General features: G+C 40.3%; 1 protein-coding gene across 1 annotated transcript in view; it reads left to right on the top strand.

The window, feature by feature from the left end:
- LOC124292733 overlaps nt 1-12,727 on the top strand; it is a 60,311-nt gene that overhangs the window by 30,841 nt on the left and 16,743 nt on the right. The gene's annotated exons all lie outside the window — the stretch shown is intronic.

Raw genomic sequence — 12,727 nt, 5'->3', positions numbered from 1 at the left:
CTCTTCCTTGACACCTTGTTCGCTACCAGACCGTCGACCAATTACGTCGACGTGACGCCGGTGGAACGGGTATAACGAAACGCCCCGGGTCATCCGGAGGCGAGGGAGGAGCGGCGCCTCCGGCAGTGCAGCCGTGTGTCCCGGGCGAAGATGATGAAGAAGAAGAAGAAAAAGAGGACGAGGACGAGGACGAGGAAAGGCGGGGTAATAAATGCCGTGCGTCATAATAATTACCCAGAGGAATGCCATGCGCTGGTGAATAAAAATTCCTGGACCAATGGGGGACCTTCGGGAATACCGGGATGCGCGGGAGTCATCATCGTGCGCCGCGTGGCGTCCCTTGGCACAATGGTCCCGCGCAGTTGCGCTGATTGCGCGATCTGGGTGCTCGGAACGGGCCCATGGGACCCGGCGTCGAAAACGGGCCCAACTCCTTCGCTTCGGTTTCATCATTCCCGCGGCTGCACGCGTGTGCACGCGGACTTTCACACCCGCGGGACGACGACAAAGGACGCGTTTCGTCATCGAGCGGTGCACCGGAGATTAGACAAAATAATTATGTCGGGTCCCGGAAGCTCGCCCGGGCCTTATCGGGGAAGGTTGGAGAGCCAACAAACTTCGCGTCTATTGATCGGCTGTCAATCCGATTCGGCAGAAGGCCGAATTGTGCGAGGTGACGGTGTTGAGTAACGGGGACCGTTAATTATAACCGAAGATGAGGGCAGCACCGATGCATCGGTCAACGAATCGCTTCGAGTAATCGAGAACGGACTCGGGCCGTGATTCCTCTTCAAGAAATTTGACACTTCTTCTCATACGCTTGCGGGATGGTCAAAGACCAGAAGCGACGCACAACCGAGACACAAGACTGACGAGGCGTGCCGGTTGGCTCGCGGCCCACGCTTCGACTCCTTTTGCGTCGTTTTTTCTTAGCCTTTTTATCCTCTCCTCGACTTACCCTTTTCCGTGCAGTAATTTAAAACCTCCGTTGCAGTCGGTGATTGTTCCACCTCTCCGCGTATTTACGGTTCAAAAGACGTATTCCTTGTCGGTGAGAAAATAAACAAAAAATCAGAAAAGAAAACACGAAACCGAAATTAAGTCGGATGAATTATTACATTCGAAGCCAAATAATCCGTGAAGAATTATCGTGGTCGTTTGATTGTGCGGGATAAGTGATGGGGGTGAATGGGATATGGGATATAAAGTGAGGTGCCGTGGATGTTGACGCGTACTCTTCAAAGGGCCATATGAATGTTCCAAATCTACGGTGCAGTTAATAAAGCTTGCCAACTGGACTTATTAAATTATTATATTAACGCTCGGCTGATGCTCCCGAGGGAACGGAAGATTGATACAGTTACGCTCACGTCTTTCTCCCGGGCTGTGAAGCTACGAGAAAGCAATGCCGTCAAGAAATATGATGTACACGGATCGGCCGACCGCCGCACGATGCACTCTTGGATCATTATGCGATCAACCCGGCTGACGATGCTCTTCGGGCTCATCAACGAGTACGACTCCATTCCAGGATCAAGAAGGGTCTTCGACGATGATATCCGGCTTCGAAACGATAACGGTAAGTCCTTCTCAGGGTACTATATCACGATGCCTCTTACGAAAAGTAGCATGTTTCAGATTTCTTACACTGTGAAAAATTTCAATTGTTACAGTAACTAGAAAAATTGAGTAAAACAGGTATCGTTAAAAAAAACTGTTTTAATATTGTTGGAATTACGAGAAACGAGGTATGCCTAACCATTTTGCGCTATCGTCGACACTTTTTTGGTTATTGCAGCGCAAAATCAGTTTCTGAGGTTTGTCTCTACTTTTTTAGTTAAACAAGGCTTTAACGTCAATTCATTCTTGCACAAGCATTAAATTTTCTCAGTGTACGAAAACTAGCACGTATCAGTTATCGCTGCGAAAACTATCATGTCTCGATTAGTGTAATGAAGATTTCTTGAAAATTTGTGCCTTCATTCGCGTCAAAATAAATTTATAAATATCCTCGCTGTCGTCTTGTCGATGCAGAACTTAGAGAAATGAATACTATTTTTTACAGATGTTCTTTACATTTATCAACATAAATATCAATCCGTCTTATCATATTTATGTCAAGTAGTCTCTACCTGAACTGTGCGTAATCTTTCTACAGGAGTGTAACAACTATTGTATCTTATGGGTGTTTGCGCTCGGCATCGATGGCGGTAAGAGAGTTTTTACCAACGAGGGTTGTAAATCTTCGTCAAACCAATCGGGAAAGATTTTCGATGCACTGGCGTCCTTGAGACAATTGGGTTTGCCTCAAAGATGATTCAATGTTAGAAGGTTTTAAATCAACAAATATATTTATTAAAAAACTTGAAATAAATCGAATACACTGTTGATATAATGTTGTACGAGATTCACGCGGGATAAAGGTAGTGAAAAGAAATTGTGGAAGTTAGAATAAGTTGGTCTTCTCTTCGCGTTGGTCGAAACGAATCTGATCGTAGAAGTAGTTCTTAAAAATTAACTGAGTTCCGATGGCCAAAAACCACTGAAAGGGGTAGGGGTGTCCCTTGAGAGAAGGGATGAGTTTTGCTTGGGAGTGGGAGAGATGGTCACTCATAGGAAAATTTTGCACCGAAAAAAAGATTGTAGTGGGTAGGTACGAAGGAATGAGAGGGAGTGAGCAATGTGAGATGCACGTGCGGGCGTTTTATGATACACGTCATAAAAAACAAGGAAAGAAAAGTACGGATTAGACGATTGGTAGGTAGGCAAAGGTGTTTACTAGTAAAAGTAGAGAAATTGTCGAGATTGCAAGACTGGCTGCCAGATGTGGCAGATAGGCGTAAGGATTATCTTTTTTTGCAAATCAGTCGAAGAAATTCGTCAATAAAGAATGGGAACTTCCAGCAGTTGAGTATTTTATGAACCTTAAAACGGGACTAAAATGTCCACGCAGAGATTTAGGATTAAAGAATGTAAAATAAAGATTAAGAATGTTGAACGTGAAAAAGAATGCCGCTAATTTACAGAGCGGATTCAACAATGGGAGATGACTAAATCAGTAGTTTTGAATTTTTATACCCAGGAATACTATACTCTTGCTAATCTGTATCGAAACGTTTCGATTTTCGCAAGAAATGTGAAACGTACTACTTTTGGTAAGAGGCGTCGATCATACGCCGCGAAGGAAATACCGCAAGTTTAAGTTTCACATCTCTAGGCGTTCGGAATGCGGAGTAGCAGATTATCCCTAAGTCTTGCCAAATTCTTCGCCTGGTATATAACGAAGTGGACCGGTTAGCGATTGGCCGTTCAATCACAAGCAGGTAGAAACGGCGCAGCTTCTTTGAAGACGCCGCGTTCCACATGCACGCTATGCGAATACGGCCAGCGTCGCGGCGCAGGGCGTCGGTGGCAGCCAAGCTTCGCCTTCCGCACCCACGCAACTCTTGTCCCCCGATTTATAAATAGTATGTCAACGTAACGCAGTCTCTGCTTTATTCCGAGGGAGATTAACCGGGTCTGTGTAATCGGTAAGACGTCTACAACTTGCAAGAACCAAGAGTGCACGGTACGGATAATGAGAAGACGCAGCTGGAGACCCAACCGCTAGTGCACATACTCGCTGGTGAAAAATTACGGAAGATACTTCCGTACGGGGAAAACACGGGTTCGGTCACTTCGCCAAGTGTTTCGACAGACGCGGGCTTGAAGTTTCAAATTTGAAAAGTCGCGAAAGCGTCTAATTTCGAATTATTTTGCGGCGAAACTTAAAGTAGAGAAATTAAACTTTTACGAAACAACACAGTTTTTAATGGTTGCAAACCCGACGGCTCAAACTTCCAAAATACAATATCGTGAAAATTCAAGTTACGATAGACTAAAATTCCGATAAATAAAGTTTCGATAGAGTGAAATTCCGAAAGTTAAAATATACTCGCACAGCGTGGTTTACTCGAAGTGTGGGTGTAAAAAAAAAAAAAAAACAGAAATCCGAAAATCAGAATGACCCGGCTTCCAAACGTAAAAATATCGAAAATCCAAAGCAAAGGAAGATCAAAGTGGTGAAATTTCATCCAGCCAGAAATTTACGGAACTTTGAGCATTAGGTTTCGGACAATTTGAAACCTTGATGTTTCGTCAAAGTTTGATTTCTTTACTTCAAGTTTTCCCACCGAAAAATTTGGAATATGGCTTTTGCGGAACTTTTCGCTTTCGGAATTTCAACCGCGCCCTCTTTTTTGTCCTTCCCTCCACTCCTTGACTACGTTTGATAATCTTTTGATTATTCATCGACAATTCGAAGTACATTGGATAATTTTTCGACCACTCTATTACAAACTTACACAATTAGAAGAAATAAAATTTGAATCTGAGAATCTCAGATAAAAGTCTTTCAATTCAACTTGGAAGATCGTAAAGATAACTTTCGTAACATGATTCGAACTTGATTGAATTCGGTAAATTGGTTGTGTGCACACAGGTTGAACGTTGTAATCCAAGTTTGCGTGGAGCACAGGCGTTCAATTCTAGGGTAAAAATCACCCCCGCGTGTAAATTCGTATACGTCATCCTCCCGAAACGTCGCACCATCTTAAGTCTGACTGATTACTCCAGCATCCTGACCTGCCCGCAAGGTAATTATTTAAGTACCGTGCCGCGGCGGCGGGAGCGCCTGAGTATATTTGTTAGAATTCAAAAAGGTCGTATAGGAAAATTCACGGGCGCCAGAAGCCAAATGCGCGTACGCCTCTGTGCGTATATGCATCCGTGTTATTAATTAAAGCGTATTAATTATCCACTTAAAATATCAGGGATTAGTACCGCTTCGAGACCACGAATTGCTTGGCAAAGGATCCGAACGTCGTCGTTCAGGACGGAAAATTAAGACCAGAAATCGCTGTTTCCTCTATTTTTCTTTTCAGAAAGATGGGGGGTTGCACTAAGAGAAATTTTTAGTTCCGGTAATTCCAACGATATTCAAACAGTTTTTTTAACGATACATCTTTCACTGAATTTGTCTATTTACTCTAACAAATGAAATTTTTCTCAGTGTAGGACAAAAATGATTAAAACAAATAAAGGAAAAAAAAAAAAAAAATGCTTGAAATACATACATAAAACAAACAAACTTTCGGCTTCGGAATAATGGATGGTATTATAGACCAAAGAGCTGAGACCTTCTTTGTTTCGACTTCTTATACCGGTCTCGGTTTAGTTGACGTGAAGCTGTAACTTATGCATACCTATACATATCCGTATATACACCTGCTTATACACACGGCGCTGATATTTGCGTGGGCGAAAATTTATTTCATGCACACGTGTCTCGCTGTTTTATATTATACGTATAGGAATCCGAATTCTGATTTCGCCCGAATCTTATTGGTATATTATACACTGAAATCTTCGGCTAGTCGACACTATTCGTCTTTCAGCGAAGGCGGACGTCTGACAAGATCGAGCGAGTGCTGCTGCTGCATGGGGATTATTTTCTTTTAAACTGCTGCAGTAAGGCCTACGCCAACTTGCCAAGCACTTTCGGAAGCGTCAGATTAGCAATATTACACACACACCGTGTCAAGATGATCGGTTCAATTCGCACCAACTGTTTCGTTATTTTTTTATTTCCTATTTTATTTATTGTTATTTTTTTTTTTTTTTTTTATTTAATTTTTTTTTTTTATATTCGTCATTCATCTCGCCCACGATTATTCCGACGATAATTGACTATTTAAAAAATCGTAAAAACCACGTCTCGACATTAATCTTCTTTTTTTTTTATATTTTGTGACGCTCTGCGCTCTCTGGTTTCACTCTCGTTAACTTTTAATACCTCTTTTTATCACACTCTGAGACAATTCTCGACATGTGTTTTCACTCGGTTGTAATAGAAAAGTAAAAATTGATTTATCGTGTCGTTCAGGCCACAGAAAATCGAATCAAAATCTGTATATTCAATTTTTGGTGATACGGCGTGCAGGATCAAAGTTTCTTATTACGTACAATGATTCAAATTATTTCACCTAATTTTCACAATCAAGTTTCCTAAGCTTTGGAGAAAATTCTTTGCAACGACTTAAACACAGAACCGTCAACGATTTTAAACAAATTCGATAACGCAAACTGCAATTTAATAAATAAACAGTCGATTCTTGTGAAAAGCATTAGGTGCCTGCTTTTTTATTTTCCCTTGTTTCAAAATCATCCGCACGGACAATCGTATAGCCCTTGGCTAAAAAAAATTCTCTAAAATAATCGAAAAAAAAAAAACACAAATTGGCGATTTAGGCGGTGATGCAGAAAAAAAAAAAAAAAAAAATGCAGCAGGCGTGAGAACTGCGTACGTACAGAGAAACGAAATTCACGCGTGCTGATTCCTCATGTTCGCTTCCACCTAAATACACACACACACATGTGTATTCTCCAATACGCCTACTCGAAAGATGCAACTCCTGGATGTAGACGCAGCTATTTCTGTTCAATCTCGGTGCGCTTTCGACCCAGAACCACGCCGAGTCACGCGTGCACGGATGCTCGTGACGCGTGTCCAGCCTCAGCCTCGGCGTGAATGCGTGACCGAGGCCGAGGTCTTCACTTGGGCTTCGCCACTCTACCTGCCTTATATGCCTGCATGTGTAACGGGCGTCGCGACGCCCCGCGACTCCGCCGACGCTTCTGCATCATCCGGCTATCCAGACGTTTCGCGTGACTAATCGCCAGCCCCTGCGGTGCACCCGACCTCCACTAATCATACCTCCTAATTCCACCGCTCCGGCAAAAACGAATGTCGCGCTTGTCTTCCGTAGGGAGAAAGGCGGTGGCTAGTTGTAGCACTTTTTACTCTCTCTGATTTTGAGGATTTTTTTCTTTTTCTTTTTTTTATAAGATTTTATTTCATTTGGATATGGGGCAATGTAGAGTGTAGATGCATCCTTTGCAGACCTGGAGAAAATTCGTGCACTGAGAAAGATTTCATTTGTTACAGTAAGTAGAAAAATTCAGTAAAACAGGTATCGTTGAAAAAACTGTTTGCATATTGTTGGAATTACGAAAAACGAAGTAAGCCTAAACATTTTGCGCTATCGTCGATCCTTTTTTAGTTCAACAAGGCTTTAACGTCAATTTATCGTTGCACAAGCGTTAAATTTTCGCAACAGTTGCAAGAAAATATAGCAACAGTGATCGTAATGAGAAAGAATAGTAACGGATACCAGACTTTCCGGTAACAGCTAGAAAACTAATTTTCATTTTCTACCTGGAACTATATTTTTCGATTGTGGTAAAAAATGAAAATAGTTAAGGACTGAGCGGTAACCGGAACTAAAAATTTCTCTCAGTGTGGTTGTTTCGAAACAAGTCTGAATAGGATTTTTCGAATTTTGAAAAGAAAAAAAAAAAAAAATTGCGTATTGTAACTTGTCCCAAAAGTATTTTAAATAACGGATACGGGTCTAAAATGATGGATAATTTGTTTTTGCACGTTTGTTTTTTTGTTTTGTTCTGATGTGAGAAACTCGAGTTTTTAACGTACGTTTTCAAGCGATAATTCTTTTCTTCGTTCTATTTTTTTTTTCTGGAAACTATTGAACAGTCGACCTAGACTCCGTAAGCCCCGATAACCATGAAAAATTAGACTCAGATTCCGAAGAACCCGAAAAACTAGATCCGGAATCAGAAAAGCACGGAAAGTCGAAACGGGGCAAGTTGTCGGGAAATCGGTATCACCGCGATTTTGTTTAAAAATTTGAACGTCCCTTTGACCCACTATTCAAATATCAAAAACATATATATATAATATGAAAGCAACGAGAATCACATTTTCGGTTATCTTATTGAAAAATATCTCAATGCAGCCGAGAAAATGAGAAAAACCATGTTTAGAAGATGGAAAATAATTACTTTCCAGGTCCAATTTCAGTATTTATGATGCGATATTCTGTTTAACGAAATTCGTTTGTTTCAAACATTGAACTACAACTTCCATGCGTCGGGTTGGTGTAAAAATATAGAAAGTAAAAAAATAAAAGAGCCATTATATCGGATTTTTAAAGTGGCGAGAAATTTATTTACTGAATTGAAAAATGGAGAAAGTCGAAGTGTGAAGAAGTTAAAAATAATAAAAACGTGATTGAACATAAAGATCAGAATAAAGAATAAAAAAAATGTAGAATCGTTCGAATTTGTCTCGATAATATAGAATCATGTGCGGATTCTAAATTTTGCCGTTTCTAAAACAGACCCTTCTGTATTTTCAATTTTCAACACTTGAACTTTCTACATTTTGATAATTCCACGAATGACATTTTCGTGTCTTTTAAAATTCGATATTTTTGCACTCCCATCAATCCCCATTACAGTTTTCTACCACCACATCGTAACGTGCGAATATCACGACGAAATTTTGACCCCATTTTTAAAAATAATTTAAACGAAACGAAAAGTAGGCTCTTTTCGTTCGAATTTCGCTCAACGAATCAATTCATTCGCGAATCTTATAAGCGTATCCGACACACGTTACACAATCAAAGCGCTCTTCTCAGGCTATTCTTCACGCAGATGTCGAACGCGCCAAAAATTCAGCGCGTGTCGAAGGGCAATTCGCTAGCTAGTGGGTGCAGCTGCGCTGCACGTTCGGTACGAGTACAAAAACACACACGCGCGCAAATTTCTTATCTCACGAAATCAATCACGCGAGTATAAAGGCAGAAGGTGCAATGCGTACAGTGCATAATTCCACTACGTGACAGGGATGCTGGATGTATATTTGCCGCGCTTCGTTTTGCAGCGTGAGAGGAACGTTATTACAACGCGTATCGCTGCGTGTGTGTGCGTGTGAGGAGGTATAATGGCGTCGCTGCAATGCGCGGGTATAATCGACGTCGCGTAAGATGCAATCGGGATATCATCGTGTCTGCGGCTCTGTCGCAATTTTCCTTACTCGCTATCCTCCGCTCGGCTGCCACCTCCAATAAAATTGATTATCATACATCGCGTTGAACATAATTATTCTTCCATTGGCTGCGCGACCTGCGTGATTATTTTAAACGTTAATTGCACGGCTGTGCAACGCTGTAACTTTTTCTTTTCCTCTTCATACGCCATACGTAATAGACAGGTTTGAATTAATGTAGAAAACAAGAGAGAAAAAAAAAAAAACCGTAAAGATTATTTTTCACAGCAAAATATATAATATCGTAAAAATTATGCTTTCTTGACCACGTTGTTTTTTATTTTTTTTTTTTTTTGTATGATTTATTTCTGCTTACCGCGAAAAAATCCTCAAATTTATAGAGTCAAAATTGGGTGTAGAGAAATTTTATATTCGATACGAGGACCAGGGACGGAAGAGAAACGATGCGTGAAATGGCGTTTTGTACGTTTTTCCGTTACAAGCAGTGTGAGTGGTTGGATGTGTACAAATAATGTTTAAATATACGCGTAGACGGTTTAAAGTTACCCTATGTATGTTGCCGCGAGGATTACGTGAGCTCGCGTTTGTTAGCCTAATGAAATCCGACAGCTGTGTCATACCGGGTGCGAAATTAATAAGAAACAATTCGCCGACTGCACTCTGGGCTCGAAGCTTCTTACAACCCTAATAAGTCTTTCACATCACAACAAACATCGCGACGGTTTTACTTTTGTATTTTTTACCCGGATAATTGCAGCGTTCAAAGAAAGAAATACTTTGGTGGCGACGTACCGAAATACATGAATTATCTAAGCAATAAACAAATAAAATGACAATTTTTTTCATCGACGTAAAGATGTTTTTAATTTTTGTTGCGACTGGAATTTGAAGAAGCTTAGGAATCATTTTTCACTTTTAATACCGTCAAAAACGATCTCAGATTAGACTGGAAAATTAGGCTTACTTAAGATTTACAGAATTAGGTATATCGTTAATTGCCCTGCAGGAAATTTTTACCAGATCGTACGAATGGCTTGAATTCAAGTTTGAAAATATGAAGAGATCGCTTCGGTTGCATTTGATCTTGCATGGTAAACGTTTCAGAAGCTGGTGAATAAACTTGGTCTGAACGGCGGTTCGGACGAAGTTTTTTTCTTAAAAAATTTCCTCATGCACACACCTACCTACCTACCTACCGATTTTCATAAATCTTCGAAAAACAGTATAAGACGATCGTTTATACCGAAACGGTCCCTCTACGCTCAATCACGAGTATTAAGGTACCCTACCATATTTGTCACGCGGTAGTTTCACGCGGTATAATTCACTCCCGGTTTAAAATGTTATATTCTCGATTGGAAATAAGAAGCAAAGCGACCCTGCAGCTGTTTCAAGACCGTATAATATAGCCGTTTACACATTGATAGTGAAAAATTAATTGATTAATTCCATTTCTGGCCCGATATACCCGGAGATCTTTACTGCATATTGGAACCTAAACGCGCCTATTCGTTTACGTATTCTTTTTCCGCATTTTCGTCGACTATATTCACGGTGACTGTATTCTATCATAACCATTTACCTGTATCATAACTTCGAACGAATTGCTGTTGCGCAATTTCAACATCTTCGCTCGACCATGCAGAGGAAAAAGAATTCTCTCGAAAACACATCTCGTTTTGAGTAATTTTACAGTGACCTCGTAAGTTAACGGGTCTTAATCCTGTATATATTAAAAATTCTGGTGGAAAAAAAAAAAAAAAAAAAAAAAAATTAGTGTCAAATTCGACTTTCGGTAACAATAAAATTCTCATTTTTATTCCATTTTCAAACCACTTCGAGTCGAAATAACCGAATAACAATCGAGAGGTGGGCGTTTTAACCTGCGGCTATTCCGGAGGCGTGTAAATTTGCGAATATTGTGAATCTGCAGCGAATTTCTGGGGCATTTGCCGCAGCCGTTGTGCCGTCGGTCAGTCATTCGACGGGACGATTCATATAATACAATTTCATTAACGAGTAGCTCGGCTTCAACAGTCCGTTGTTATTACAGCAATTCATAATAGTTATATCGGGTCTGGCAAGCATGTCGGTTAGGGCAGAAGGCGCCCACCTTGTCTCTCAGAACTACGAAGCATTGAGTCTATTTAAAACGAAATCCCAAACTGTACAGACGCGCACTGTAACCGCGATATAATACACCGAGATTTTAGAAAACAAATGAGTTTATAGCGTGGAAATAACTTGGAGTGCATTCGTATAACTTATACGCCTGCACCGTCATTGCCAGGTGCAAAATCATAACGGAGACAGAAAACCGTCGAGTTTCGTAATTCTATCCTTTAAGATTTTCGAGGATATGAGAAATATTTGGATATCGGGTTGAGCAGAGGGGTTCAAATTTCAGGAACGTTTTTTTCGCGTGTTCTTTATTTCTATATCACTCGTTTTATATTATACGGTTTTAACCTACACACGCTGGATCGTATTTTTCTGTATGATTATTTTTGAACGGTAAATTATTTAAAAAATTGATTGAAATCCTTCGTTTCCTCGTCTCATATTAATCGGGTATGAAATCGTACGATCGTTTAGGGAATCTGTCCTTATAAACCGGATAGAAATGAATAAACGATCAAGAAACAAAATGAATTAATCAGATCCGAATGAAAATAACTGTGCGAGGTCGAGGTCTGCAAAATTTATCACCTTCTTAGAAGTGGCGTAAAAAAATTTATCGCAGTTCGCGGCCCGAGTGAGTGTAAACGCTATTAAGCTCAGAGATTCATTGCGGATAGATAGCATTTTGCAGAAGTGTAAAAAGATTTCTTTTTTAATTTTAATCGTTCCATTTTTTTCCCTCGTTTCTCTTTGCCGCTGGTCGGTCGTCGCGTTCTTTTTCTTCTTACATCCGTCGCGGTTGATTCTTGGCTTTCGTATTTTGGACATAAGGCTAGACTCCGGTAATATGCGAAATCCACGTCCATGCCGCGCTGTCTGGAACCACGCCGTCTGATCCTACTGCACGTTACAACGTACAGCTAAACGGAGTTTCTAGTTCAATGCCCCCGCTCGTAAATTATACGCGCTAAGAATTTAAACGAAATTATTTATGCAAACGAATCGACGACGTTGGCGGGAAAGATGCAAATAAATAAAGAGTATTATGACGAAGAGTGAAGGAACGTTCGCAAAAAGTTGAAATCAAACAAATATTTGCCGAGGAGAAAGATGGGCGGAATAAAAGTATAAACAAATTTAAAAAACGGTTCATTTAACGTTGAGTAAACAGTAACGTATATCCACGCCCACTCGCTTTGTTGTACGTATATACGATATGTTTATGTATGCATGAATATTTTAACAAAACTGGCACACATTTATACGAGACGATCACCGAGTTGAAGGATGTAAAAAATTTATGCAATCGCGTCTTATTCGCGTAAATTTACTCAGTTCGATCAATCAGAGCCAGGCCGTAACCATTCAGCCTCTACAGTTTGGCGGGCGTATAAAAAGTTGTTTGAAATAAATTCACTTCAATTTCCCTTTTCGTTTTCTTTTTTTTTCTTTTTTTTACACCCAACTCGCGCAATACAGGGTTCAGAGAAAAATATGGGTATCCGAACGCTTTTGGACGGATACATTTTTTTAAAATATCCAAACATTGAATATGATAATGAGATATTTTTCTATCTGACAATAGAAAGCCCTGCGATGAAGTTCTACGGATAAATTATGACGGTCCGTGTCTGGAATCTCGCGATATAGTTACCGATCAAGCGATAAGTGTATTAAGCATACGTTTAGAAAACA

Source organism: Neodiprion lecontei, chromosome 2 (assembly GCF_021901455.1).
Source record: "Neodiprion lecontei isolate iyNeoLeco1 chromosome 2, iyNeoLeco1.1, whole genome shotgun sequence".
In the NCBI taxonomy this organism is placed as follows: domain Eukaryota; kingdom Metazoa; phylum Arthropoda; class Insecta; order Hymenoptera; family Diprionidae; genus Neodiprion; species Neodiprion lecontei.
This window is presented reverse-complemented; position numbering and strand designations above follow the sequence as displayed.